General features: G+C 41.5%; 1 pseudogene; it reads left to right on the forward strand.

The window, feature by feature from the left end:
- The first annotated feature begins 611 nt into the window (after positions 1–611).
- Positions 612–14,377, forward strand: LOC134738479 (zinc finger protein 285-like; annotated as a pseudogene).
- Positions 14,378–14,589: the final 212 nt, after the last annotated feature.

A 14,589-nucleotide genomic window follows, 5' to 3' on the forward strand; every position in this document is an offset into this window, starting at 1 on the left:
TAATGAGTACTCCTGTAATTCCGCTGTTAAGGATTCAGACAATGGTTGTTAATTCATTCTGCTTCTTCTGAGACTAGGAAACAAATTACAGGGCTATGTTATATCGCAAGTGTTAGATTATGCGGAGTGTTCATCAACAGAAACAAAACATGATGGTGGGCGGGGATGGAAATATTTAAGTGAATTTTAATTGAAAACTTTCGTGGTTTTAACATTAAAAGACATGCCTATAAAATAAGAACCTATTAAAGTCTTCACTAAAATGATAAAGTGCTCATTTCCAAGGAGTAAAATATTGAAACTTTTTCTTTTCGTCGTTGATAGTGATTTACTTAACATTTCAGTACTTTATCGTTATTATGATTGTCATTATTTTAGACGAATGCACGGGAGTCAAAGGAGTTCCAAATGCACGGAAGTCAAAGGCTACCTTCACCCTGGTAGCCTTGCGAATGGCCACTGCTGCGCTCAGGGCTTTCTGGGGATTGTAGTCCATAGGCCTCCTTGCGCATGTGCCGTGGTACCAGACGCTAGCTGAGGGCGACATTGTTTGGGATGCTGGGGTGAGTTCCGCCTGGACCGCGCCCCTCTCGGAAGTATAGCCAGGAATAGGGGTGTAGGATGTGCAGCTTTGACCCGTCCCTGTGGACTGAAGTAGGAGGAGTGGAAGAGGGTACTAGTGACCAATGATAAGGCCTCGTGGATGGGGTAGGCTGGGGAAGTTCAGCGGCCCCTACCTACCCGGGATGGGATGGAAAGCGCTTGGGCTCGGTTTGGGGAGCAGCCCTGGGTTTGACAAAACGTGCATCTTCACGATTCGTGACAGCGACTTGCGCTGTGTCACCTTGGGTCGAGTCTTAGGGTCAGTCTTGGAATGTGCATCTCTCAATGAGGGCAGAGGGGCGCTGGCTCAGGGTTTGGGAGTAACGGCTGGGGCTGTGCCTCCCTGAATGGGATGAGGGATTGGCTTAAGCAGCATGTCTCTGGAGAGAGAGGATGGCTTTGGCTATTCTCGCTCAATTTGGTGGGGACGATTCTGGCTCAGCACCGCTAAGTTCTTGGATGGGGAGTTGTCTTGGGTCTGAACTCTGGATTTTGGCAGCTCCGACTCCATTGGGGCATTTCTGACTTCAGGGCAGAGTTTCCGGCTTCTGACAATAAAGAAACAACTCAGACTGTAATAACTCTGGAGTTTAATGTCACTGAATACATATTGAAAAGAACTGCCCCAGGCCTGGCGCGGTGTCTCACTCCTGTTATCCCAGCACTTTGGGTGGATCACGTGGTCAGGACATCGAGACCATCCTGGCTAACACGGTGAAACCCCGTCTCTACTGAAAAAAAAATTACAAAAAATTAGCCGGGCATCGTGGCAGGCACCTGTAGTCCCAGCTACTCGGGAGGCTGTGGCAGGAGAATGGTGTGAACCCGGGAAGCTGAGTTTGCAGTGAGCCGAGATGGCGCCACTGCACTCCAGCCTGGGCGACAGAGAGAGACTCCGTCTCAAAAAAAAAAAAAAAAAAGAAAGAAAAGTAAAGAACTGCCCCAAATTATTAACCCCATTCTCACCTCACATGCTGTGAGCCAGGGAGGAAGGAATTTGAGTATTATAAAGCACATGAGCAAATGTAAGTTGTTAAATTACACTCAACAAGTTTGAAGTTTGAACGCTCTCTGTATATTTGATAAAGTTAGAGATTTAGTGTTAATTATTTTAGGTGCAATAGCAGCATTTATTACATTTCTGATCGTGTTTCTGGACAATTGCAGTTCCAGATTCAGCTGCACTTTTCCTCTAGGTCTTCATTCCCTGAAGAGGTTGATATGGGCATCTGGTCTCATTCGTGATGTATTCCTCAGATCAGAGTAGTTGTCAGGTTGAGGGATGAGAAAGGCATTTGTGTGAGAGAGCTGTGGGGACTTTGGCAGATAGGGAAAAAAACAAGAGTCCTGAGGTGCCATGTGTCCCATGCCTTTGGCTCCCCTCCTTTTCCATCCTGCTGTCTGCCCTGAAAGGCCGCCATTGCCTTCTGGCCTTGCTTGTCTTTGGCCAATGGGAAGTCTCAAAAGGAAAGTTTGGAGAGAAGAAGAAGTGTGAGTTGTAGGATCTTGTCCCCCAGTTCTCTCTCTGCAGGATTGTCACAGATTAGCTGCCATTCTAAACAACAGGTCATGGTTTGGGTGGCCCTGGCCACACAGTCCTCTCAGTTACAGGCTCCAGGGACTGCTCCCTCCCCTTACCTCTTAAGGCCCAGGTATTATAATGGCACCTCCCTGTCACTTCCCAGGATAGAGCCTTACCCACTCTGATTTCCTTACCCCCAGCCAACACCATTGTAAGCCGTCTGTTTATTAAACTCCCCTCAAATTTGAATGTGCCATCTGGTTCCTGCCATGGCCCATAGTTGATACAGGCAGGGAGTGTCTGAAGCCAGAAATTCAGGAAACCAAACCCTCAACCGTATATGTGTGACTGCAAGTGTGTGGATGTGTGCTTGAAAATAAAGCTGTCCCATTATTGGCTCTTAAGTGAGAACAGGTACTGGAAGTAGAGGGTGAGTTTATGTCTTTGCACGTGTATCTAATGTGTAATATCCAAGTCAGTTCTATTTGTGCTTTTGTTAATATTAAGAAACATTGATTGAGTGCTTGTTAAATGGTAAGATTCTTAGCAAGTACAGAGGATAAAAGACTACAGTTTTTTTGTTTTTTTTTTTTTTGTTTTTTTTTTAGGATTTGTAGTTTTTTGACAGGGGAAAGGAGGAGTGTTTCCTTGGTAGGTTTTAACTATTGTAAAATGATGTAATTCATGCTGTATTAATAAGTTGAACATTCCTTATTTTGGCCTTTGTTCGAGCCCAAGATAAGAAGTGATTAATGATGTCTCTTAAAGGTAGTAAAGGAGAGAAAAAGAGTCCAAGGATTTACCAAAGAGACATTTCATATTCTACTAACCTGTTTCTATAACCCTGCGAGCTGCAATTCAAAGGGTAGCCAGCAGACCAGTGCCAATAAATGATATTGGTCTGTGACTAGATAATTTGAGAACTTGATTGTAGATGTTTAAAATTTTGTCTTATTGATTAATGTAATAATAACAATTGGGCTTTAATTTGCATACCTTCTGAATTTCCTTTTTCCAGTAATTTATTTTTACTGTATCTTACCAAAATATCAATCTGTGACAGACTGAATGTAACGGTAATAATAATATAATAACTACTCCTTTATCACAGATAGTGTGAGAAGGACTATCTGAGAAGGCATAAACGTGGTTTTTGGCTTTTATTTTTTAATCTTTGGAGTTTCCACACTGCTTTATATGGCAATTTTATACAGTAAATTTCTCCACAAAGGTGAGAGGCAATTGTGTTTACAGGGTTTATCAGATGGAATCTCAACAAAAAATAAACATAACACTCAAAATGGGTAATTTGAGAAGAGCTTAATAAAGGGACAACCTATAAAGTTGTAGGCAGGCTGTGGTAATCAACAAAGGGTATTGCAATATTTCAGAGTTAGTGATAGCAGGGTAACTTACTGCCTTTAGGACTGAAGGGCTAAGGGAGGAGGCAGTCGCTAAAATGTGAAGAAAGATTTATGGGATGACAGCTGCCTGATGGTGGCCATGACCTTTGGTCAATGGATATGGAACATAGCCATTCCACAGCAAACTCTAGGGAAAAACCTGGGGGAATAAATATTCTGACTTCACTCTTCCCCCTTCCCTGGATCTCTTGCTGGCTTTCCCCATTGGCTAAACCCAACTGGAAGCTAATTGGCAAGGGAATCCACTGATATAAGCAGAACAGGAAGGGACTTTAGTGTATATGAAGTGGCAAGCTTAGAAGGTCTCTCTGTCTACTTTGGTCTACGTGCAGGCTGAGAACTTGTATAGTTCAGTATACCATGAGCATTTCCAGAGAAGACGATGTGTCTTATATGTCATAGGTGTGTCATCAATATTTGCAAAAGCAGAGGATAGAATGGCTGCTGGAGAGATAGTTTAGGAAGCCAAGAGTCAAGGTGTAGATGTTTTAAAATTTGTATTATTGATTAACATAATAATAAAAATTGGGATTTAATTTGTATATCTTGGCTAATCACAAATTCTTTAGGCCACAGGCCTGGCCATACAAGATCAAGTCTTGCATGTGAAGGTGGAAATAGAAGAAGACCCCTGTCATCCTGAGATTGCTTTCTTTTTTTTTCTTTTTTTTTTTTTTTGAGACAAAGTCTGTCTCTGTTGTCCAGGCTGGAGTGCAGTGGTGCAAGCACAGCTCACTGCAGCCTCTGCCTCCCAGGTTCAAGTGATTGTCCTGCCTCACTCTCCTGAGTAGCTGGGATTACAGGTGCCTGCCACCAAGCCCAGCTAATTTTGTATTTTTAGTAGAGACAGTGTTTCAGCATGTTGGCCAGGCTGGTCTAGAACTCCTGGCCTCAAGTGATCCACCTGTCTCGGGTTCCCAAAATGCTGGGGATTACAGGCGTGAGCCACCATGCCCAGCCCTGAGATTGCTCCCTTACTCAGCAATTCTGAGCCTTTTTTCCAGCGTAATTCAGATGTAGGTTATGTCAGTTCATTCACAAGTCTGAGAAAAGGAAAAGAATGTGCAGGTTTTGAGCCAAAAGCTTGAGGAGAGAGATAGGAGTTACACAGTGGTCTGAGATTGAGGGACTGGGGACAAATCTAGGGAAGTCTTGAGGAGATGGGAGTGCAGTCTTTTCAGAACAAGAAGAGACGATATCTAGGGGGAGAAGGAATTATGAGAAATTTGTACAGATAAGGAAGGAACCAATGTTCATTTATAACTTGTTGAATCCATGATCTCATGGATTCTTTCTTCTTTGCAGTTCTGCTTTTCCAGAATCCTGCCCTTTCCAAAAGGAAGATGGTATGATTAAGTTCCAGGTAAGTTAAGGGTTTCTTTCTCTTTAAATATACTGTTCATTCTGAGGAACCAGACACTTCTGTTTTCTGAAAGGAGGTCAGCATTTTTTGAGTGACTACTATGTATTAGGTACTTCATCTTGCTCATAATGATTTTGTGAGGCAGGTGGTTTGACTCCCTTTATAGAAGTGAAGAAACAAACTCACAGATTTCAAGATGTCTACTTTGGTGCTACTCTAAGTGTGGTTCATGCACCAGTACCAGTCCATGAACTGCTTATCACTACCCCATATGGAAAAAAGAATCAAGAGAAAGTTCAGAAATTTTTATAGCAATTTGGTGTTGCCACAGCATCTGAGTGCATGGGCAGCATATACATGACTATACTATAAATGTCACTGGTCTCGTTCAGTAAGTAACAAGATTTGAATGGGTATGTATTGGTCAGAGTTCAACCAGCAAGGCAGAACCAGTAAGACATATATATTAAGAGATTTATCATAAGGAATTGACTTAGATGATTATGGGGGCTAACTATGCAAGTCCAAAATCCACATGGCAGTCCCTCAGGAAGGATGGCCAGAACTCTTAGACACAGACTAAAGCCGCTGTCTATGGGTGGAATTTCTCCCCCTCCCAGGGAAGCCCCAGCTCTGTTCATAAGACCTTTCAGTTTTTTGAATCAGACATACTCAGATTACTTAGAATAATCTCCCTTAAAGTCAACTGATTATGGACTTTAATCACATCTACAAATTATCTTCATAGCAATACCTAGATTAGTGTTTGATTCAATAACTGAGGACTGTAGCTTAGCCAAGTTGTCACATTAAAAAGACCATCACAGTGTGGGGGAAGGATTTTCTTTTAATCATGAAAAAAATTAATTATGAAAATACACAAAAAGAACAAATGGTTTTATGAGGCTCCATTTGTAGTGCCCTTCATGCAGTTTCAACGATTAACTTTTTGCCAAAGAGATTTGCTTAATCTCTTTTTCAGATTTTTCTTTCCCAGAGTATTTTAAAGAGGCATGTTATTTTACACTGTATTGGTTTTTCTCTGAGCACATCACTTTTGTATAGTACCTTATTATATATGCAACTAAAATGAATGAGCTCACACTTTTATCCTTCTGCCTGGAAACGATCTTGCCCAAGTCCAAGATTCATTAGGTACATTTTCTATCTTCTAAATTACAGCAACATTTTACCAAGTGTTCACCACTACATCACCCAGGTCACCATTTTTCCAGCCTCCTGTAACACTGTCCTCAATGGCTATGGCCTGGATCTAAAGCCAATGCCATGAATATTTGGTAGCACTCTGCTTGTTTTGGTTAGCTTGGGTGTGTCCCCATAGTGAAGACAGAGGGACAAGAGAGCAAGTGAACTCATGAGATCTCTCAAGGCCCAGGTTAGAAATGGCACATTCTCACTTCTGCTTCATTTTGGTAGCCAGAGCAAGTTACATTGCCAAGTCAAAACTAAAGGGGTAAGAAAACACACTCTGGTCCTTTAGTGGGATTGGTGAGCATGGAAGAGGATATTTCTAAACAGCGATCTAATTTACCACATTCTCTATGTATTTCAGTATATATTTCTGTAAAAATTGACTAATGAGATAATCAATAATTATTTGGTATTATCTAATACCCAGACAATAACCAAATTTCCCTGATTATCTCAAAAAAATTTTTAACAGTTGGTTTGTCCAAATGGAATCTTACCAAGGTCTATACTATCTTATAGTTGGCTGTTGTGTCTCATAATCTCTTTTAATCTAGAGAAATCTGCCCCTCTACTTTATTCTCTCCTTCTATCGACTTGTTGTAGAAACCAAGTTTGGTGTCCTGTGTTCTTTCCTACATTTGGAATGCATTTGTTTGCTTCCTTTTCATGTGTTTCAATGTGTTACTCTATCCACAGTATTTCTTGTAAGTGGAAGCACCAGATGCTTGAATCGATTCAGGTTCAAGATTTTATAAGAATACTTCATAGATGGTTATACAAGAATGCTTCAGAGAGGAAAATATTTATAGATTTTTGCAAGTGTTTATTCGTTGAAAAATTTGGTTTCTTAATATTTTGGGGCTGTCCTTGTATCTGCATCCTATGACAATCGCTGCCTAGGCTTCCTACAAGGCATCCATCCAGCTACAAGGGTGGTGGTGAAGTGAGTGTTTTGTTTTCCCAGGCTCTATAGTTGAAGCAGAGAAGGTAGAATGGGGTGTAGCCTGGGTGAACCTCTATCCTTAACCCCTTCTCCCTACATTTGAACACCCCAAGTAGACTTCAGGGTATCAGTATTTCCTGAATGATTAACTCCAATTCAATTTTGTTGCCTCGCACAGAAGAAGGCATACAGTAGTGTTACTGAGAGAGTGATGCTATTAGGACAACCGTGCTGACTCCCCTAGATTTTGTTTTTAATCATTGTCAGATTTTGGTAATTGGACAATTGTTAGGAACATATTCTTTGTGAAGTCCTTTGTAACGGCTTACAACTTTCGTTTGAAAGCTCTGCATTATTTAGAGATGCAGAGTCTATTGAGAGAACATATCTGTAAATACTTAACTCTGAGCAGTGTGATATATGCAATATGCAATATGCAATATTTACATAAAATAGAAATATTTTATGTAAAAATTGGTTTCTTGATTAGGAGAGGGTTATTAATATCCGATTATTCCCCACATCCTTTTATTTTGAGAAATTTCAATTTATCAGGAAAATGAAAGAATAGCATAATGTGTAATCTTCACCTAGATTCACCAATTGTTAACAATCACCCACAAACATATGCATAATATACATATATACACACATATCTATATTTTATTTTGATGACCCAGTTGGGGATAAATTGCAGGCATGATTATAATTCATCCCTAAATATTTCAGCTTGTATCTCCTAAGAGTAAGAGCATTTTCCTACATTTCCACATTACTGCTAACATACTCAAGAAATTTCACATTGATACCACCATTTTTTAATACCTAGTTGATATCCAAGTGTTCTTAATTATCCTAATAATCTCCCTTTTCTCTATTGTGTTTTTTGAATCTAGGAGCCAGGCTTTTAGTTACCCTGTCTTCTTAGATCCTTTTAACATGATAAAAATAGATTAATCTGCCATGAAAAAGTGAAAATACCAAATCTTGGTGTGTGATGAGAAATGAAATGATGGAACAGTACTAGACTTGTGTATCGGCACAAAACCTTAGTATAGATTTATCTGTGCCTATTTCCTGGGCCGTATTTTATAATTTGATTAATATTGTCCTTTGGGAATCCCTGATACAATAGGATTAATGTCCTTATGAGAGAGCCTCAACAGAACTTTCTCTCATTCTCCCTCTGCCATGTAAGGACATAGTGAGAGGACAGCTGTCTACAAGCCAAGAGAAGAAACCTGAATGAAACCTATCTTGGTGGTACTTGATCTTAGACTTTCCAACCTCCAGAACAGTAAGAAATTAGTTTATTTTGTTTAACCTAATCAGACTGTGGTATTTTATTAAGGCAGCCCAAACAGACTAAGACCAGTCATTTGTGTGGATGATTGGCATGGCATATGGTTGATGTTTTAGGAAAAGGTGACATTCAAGGACATGGCTGTTGTCTTCACCAAGGAAGAGTTGGCTCTATTGGATAAACCCCAGATAAACCTGTACCAAGATGTGATGCTGGAAAACTTCAGGAAACTCATCTCAGTGGGAGAGTAACTGAGCATCAGACCACTGGGCCTGTGTCCTGAAATCATCATTTCAAACCAGATAGAAAACTCCAGTTAGATCACAAAGAGAAACTTTGACCACTGGAAAGAAAACTCCTAAGAGATGCATGTGCAGGTTAGAACCCTGCAGTTAATGAGTTTTTACAGATCAATGTGAGGATCTGGTCCCTTGTGATGGGTTTGTGAGGGAGCTCTCCCAAAATCTCATACACCTGGCCTGTGGGCATTCAATGCAGTTAGTAATCCCTCCTTCCCCTAATCACATATTTAGGCTCTCATTCTTTCCTCATATTTCTCAGAATGAGACTTATAAAATTCACACATCATCAAGAGCCTTGATCTATGGGTTGCTTCTGCAGAAAAATCAATGTTTATCAAATGTTTTGGATAAACCAGTGTTAAAGGAACCAAGGGAGAACTTTGGTTTGGTTGGCAGTTACAATAGCCAACACTTACTGGTACATAGTAAGTGTAATCTAAGTGTTGGCTTATTAGATTACTTTTTGATAAATATCTAACCTCGTTTTCATTTCTCAGAGGTTCATATACAGTTATGTGTTACCTAAGTTTAGTTTATGAGATAGAGATATGGTTTGGCTATATCCCTACCCAAGTCTCAATTTGAATTGTAGCTCCCATAATTCCCACATGTTGTAGGAGGGACCTGGTAGGAGGTAACTGAATCATGGGGAAGGAGTCTTTCTCTTGCTGTTCTTATGAAAGTGACTAAGTCCCATGAGATTTGATGGTTTTATAAATTGGTGTTCTCCTGCACAGGATTTCTCTTTGCCTGCCGCCATGTAGGATGTCCCTTTGCTCTTCCTTCACCTTCTGACATGATTGTGAGGCTGCCACAGCCACATGGAACTATGAGTCAATTAAACCTCTTTCCTTTATAAATTACCCAGTCTTGGGTATGGCTTTATTAGAAACATGAGAATGGACTAATACAGATAGTTACTGTTATTATCCCCATTTTATGGACGTATTACTCTGTTTTCACACTGCTGATAAAGACATACCCGAGACTGGGCAATTTACAAAAGATAGAGATGTATTGGGCTTACAGTTCCTCATCCCTGGGGAGGCCTCATAGTCATGGTGGAAGGTGAAAGGCACATCTCACATGGTGGCAGAAAAGAGAAAAGAGCTTGTGCAGGGAAACGCCCCCCGCTTTTTTTTGAAAGAGTCTGACTCTGTAGCCAGGCTGCAGTACAGTGGTGCTATCTTGGCTCACTGCAACCTCCAACTCCCAAGTTTAGGCAATTCTCCTGCCTTAGCCAACCCAGTATCTGGGAATACAGGCATGCACCACAATGCCCAGCTAATTTTTGTATTTTTTAGTAAAGACGGAGTTTCCCCATGTTGGCCAGGATTGTCTCAATCTCTTGACCTCGTGATCAACCCACTTTGGCCTCCCAAAGTGCTGGGATTACAGGTGTGAGCCACTGCGCCCATTCAGAATCTCCCTTTTAAAAACCACCAGATCTCATGAGACTCATTCACTATCATGAGAACAACACAGGAAAGACCCGCCCCCATAATTCAATCACCTCCTACCGGGTTCCTCCCATGACACATGGGAATTGTGGAAGTTACAATTCAAGATGAGATTTGAGTGGGGACAAAGCCAAGCCATATTATCCCATCCCAGCCCCTCCCAAATCTTATGTCCTTACATTCCAAAACCAATCATGCCTCCCAACAGTCCCACAAAGTCTTAACTCATTTCAGCATTAACTCAAAAGTCTGCAGTCCAGTGTCTCATCTGAGACAAGCCAAGTCTCTTCCATCTATGAGCCTGTAAAATAAAAAAAAAAAACAATATATTTACTTCCTAGATACAGTGCAGGTACAGGCATTGTGGAAATGCAGCTGTTCCAAATGGGAGAAATTGGCCATAACAAAGGGGATACAGGCCCCATGCAAGTCTGAGATCCAACGGTGCAGTCAAATCTTAAAGCTCGATAGTGATCTCCTTTGACTCTATGTCTTGCATCCTGGTCATGCTGATGTAAGAGATAGGTTTCCATGGTCTTGGGCAGCTCCATCCCTGTGGCTCTGCAGTGTATAGTCTCCCTTCCGGCTGCTTTTGTGGGCTGGTGTTGAGTGTTTGTGGCTTTTCCAGGCACACGGTGCAAGCTGTTGGATCTAGCATTCTGGTGTCTGAAGGACAGTGGCCCTCTTCTCACAGCTCCACTAGGTTGTTCCCTGGTAGGGACTCTGTGTGGGGGCTGTGACATGTGGGAATTATGGGACATGACACCTGGGAATTATGGGAGTTACAATTCAAGACGAGATTTGGGTGGGGACACAGCCAAACCATATCAAGGGATGAAACAACTGAGTCACTGAATTAATAACTTTCCCATGATCACACAGCTTATAAGAAGAACTAGGATTTGAGCTCTCCTAATCTTGCCCTAGGTCCTGTGTTTTTAATAAATAACCTCGTGAAACCAAAGTGTAATCTGTAGACACAGGACCTTCTACATAAATCTGCATATCCCTGCAGTTGTTTCTCAAACTGCAGGATAAAACCCTCTTGGTGAGTCCTGAAATCAAATTACTGTGTCATAACTAGCAATTTTTAAAAAGCAAAAATAGATTAATAGAACAGAAAACAAAAGAATTTATCAAAGTGCATTACACATCGTATGTAAGTATCAGCTGATAAAACTTCTGTTTTAGTGAGCAGTCTGCGTTGATGTTCGTGCCTATTCCTACTGAGTCACAATGCTGATTTTATTGTGGGTTACAATCAGAACAAATGGGAAACCACTGCTTAAAGCCCATTTGGGGCAGCTCATGGTCTCCCTTTCCCTGATACTATCTTATAAACTAAAGTCACTTTCAATAAAACAACCCAGAAAGAACCTTAAACCAGAAGCAGTATCCAGTGGGACTTGACCATGATATTCATGCCATTTTGAAACCCATCGTAGGGTCCCAAAAATATGATCATCCTCTTCTGCCTCAGCCCCCTGTTTGTTATATACCACAGTCTTGTTTCCCTGGGTGCCAGGCCATTGACAGTGCCACAGTGTCTGTTCCCCATTCTCATAGACATGGCTGTTTGAGATTCTGCAATAACTTAAAAGGTCAGAACTTAAGGAAATGGATTATAGGATCTGAGTGCTCTCTATCTTTTCATGAAGACAAAGAACCTAGGGGAACATAAAAAGGATGTCTCTTAAAGCTTGTCTCAGAGGTTTACATATGCATCCCTGCACAATGCCAGGACCATGTTTCACAAAGTTTATCCCTATTTCAATCCCCATTGCCTTTTTATCCCCATCCCCTTAAGGCTCACCATGTACAGTTGTGCAGGTTTTACACAAACATACATGATAGTCCTCCATATGACAGTGATATGAAGGAAGGGAAGCCATCGGGAGATAGGACTTGCTTGTTTCTGAAACCTGTTGTGACACTTTGTGTCCCTTACTCTGCCCAACATATAAAAAACACTTCATCAATATGTATTATTTCTATACACACATATACTACATAAAATGGGAGCCTTTCCCATACCTTTTGTAGCAAGATTATTAAAGTCTTTTTATTGACTACTCTTATAGCTGAGAGGTGAATTTCTTCCTTCATAAATTTTTCCTAAGGTTTCCTTTTATTCTTTTTTGCTGCGTGGGGGTGGAAAGGTCTTGCTCTGTCACCCAGGCTGGCATACGGTGGCACAATCTTGGATCACTGCAGCCTCTGCGTCCCAGGATTAAGCAATCTTCCAAACTCAGATTTCCAAGTAGCTGGGATCATAGGCAAAACCGAGCCAATTTTTAATTTTTTTGTAGAGATGAGATCTCACCATACTGCCCAGCCTGGTCTTGATCTCCTGAGCTTGAGTGATCCTCCCACATCAGCCTCTTAAAGTGTTGCTATGACAAGCATAAGCCACTGCACCTGGCCAAGATTTCTCTTAATTTCCCTACAATACTTGATTTCTAATTGGCAGCTCAGGTTAGAATTACTGTGGATCTAAGTATTTCACATGTCAATAGAAGCGAGGGACAACTTCCCACCCCATAATATTTCATTTTCTCAAAACCTCTGGACAGGTGATTCACAAATTCTCTTTCTTCTAATGGGAGACGGGATTAAAAACAACATTTTGAATCTTCAGGAAAAGGGGTTAAATTACCTTTCTCAAGAAGTGCTTCATTGCTGGCAGATTTGGAAACAAAGGATCCAGGATTTAAGTGTGAGTCAGGATTATATCATGAACCTTAAAGAACAATGTTCCCCACATTTAGAAGATGTTTCCGCCTGTGATGAGTGGGCAGGCATTTCTCTTCAGATTTCTGAAAACGGAAACTATGTAGTAAATGCCATTATCAAACATCAAGATATCACAGCATGGCAAAGCCTGACACAGATTCTTACCCCAGAATCTTGGAGGAAAGCCAACATAATGACCGAGCCCCAGAAATCTCAGGGAAGATATAAGGGAATTTACGTGGAAGAGAAATTGTACAGACGTGCTCGGCATGATGACAGCCTCAATTGGACCTCACGTGATCATCATGAGTCCCAAGAACGTAAAGGGGAGGACCCTGATAGACACCACAACTGTGGGAAAAACTTGAGTATGAAATCAACAGTTGAACAACATCATGCGGCCCATGTTTTACCACAGCCTTTCACATGTAATAACTGTGGGGTGGCCTTTGCAGATGATACAGATCCTCGTGTCCATCACAGCACTCACCTAGGAGAAACATCTTATAAATGTGACCAGCATGGAAAGAACTTAAGTCAGAGCCAATATCTTATCGTTCATTGTAAAACCCACTCAGGAGAGACTCCCTATGAATTCTACGAATGGCCTACAGGCTGCTAACAGAGCTCAGACCTTCCCAGATGTCAGAAATTCCCCTCAGGAGACAATCCCTACAAATGTAAAGAATGTGGCAAGGGCTTCAGGTGCAACTGTTCCCTTCACAACCATCATCGAGTCCACACAGGGGAGACGCCCTACAAATGCGACGTATGTGGGAAAGCGTTTGGATTTATGTCACTTCTTTGTATTCATCAGGGAGTACACACAGGGAAAAAGCCCTACAAATGGTGAAGAGTGTGGGAAGGGCTTTGAACAGAGCTCCAACCTTCTTATCCATCAGAGAGTCCACACTGGAGAGAAGCCTTACAAATCCAGTGAGTGTGGCAAGTGCTTGAGTTCAAGCTCCGTTCTTCAACTCCAATGGAGGTTTCACACAGGGGAGAAACTTTATAGGTGTGGTGAGTATGGAAAGGGCTTCAGCCAAAGTACACAGCTTCACATTCACCAGAGAGTCCACACAGGGGAGAAACCATAGAAATGCAATGTGTGTGGAAAGGATTTTGCTTATAGCTCTGTTCTTCACACTGATCAGAGAGTTCACACTGGAGAAAAACCATATAAATGTGAAGTGTGTGGAAAGTGCTTTAGTTACAGTTCATATTTTCACTTCCATCAAAGTGACCACACCAGAGAGAAACCATATAAATGTGATGAGTGTGGTAAAGGCTTCAGCTGGAATTCAGATCTTCATGTTCATCTCAGAGTCCACACAGGACAGAGGCCCTATAAGTGTAAGGCATCTGGTAAGGGCTTCAGTCGTAATTCGCACCTCCTTGCCCAACAGAGAGTGCATATAGATGAGACACAGTACACATATTGTGAGCATGGCAAAGACCTTCTGACTCATCAAAGACTACATGAGCAGAGAGAAACATTATAAACGTAGTAAGTCAGGGTTAAATTAGGAAAACAGAAGCCACACTGTATTCCAGATAATAGAAGCTTACTCAGCCTGTGGGAGGGCATGGCAAAGGGTAAATAGACAACCTACAGAGTGGGACCCCTGACCCTGACCCCTGACCCTGACCCCTAACCCCTGACACTAACCCTAACCCCTAACCCTGACCCTAACCCCTAACCCTTAACCCTAACCCCTAACCCT

The sequence above is a fragment of the Pongo pygmaeus genome, chromosome 17 (genome assembly GCF_028885625.2).
Source record: "Pongo pygmaeus isolate AG05252 chromosome 17, NHGRI_mPonPyg2-v2.0_pri, whole genome shotgun sequence".
Taxonomy (NCBI): domain Eukaryota; kingdom Metazoa; phylum Chordata; class Mammalia; order Primates; family Hominidae; genus Pongo; species Pongo pygmaeus.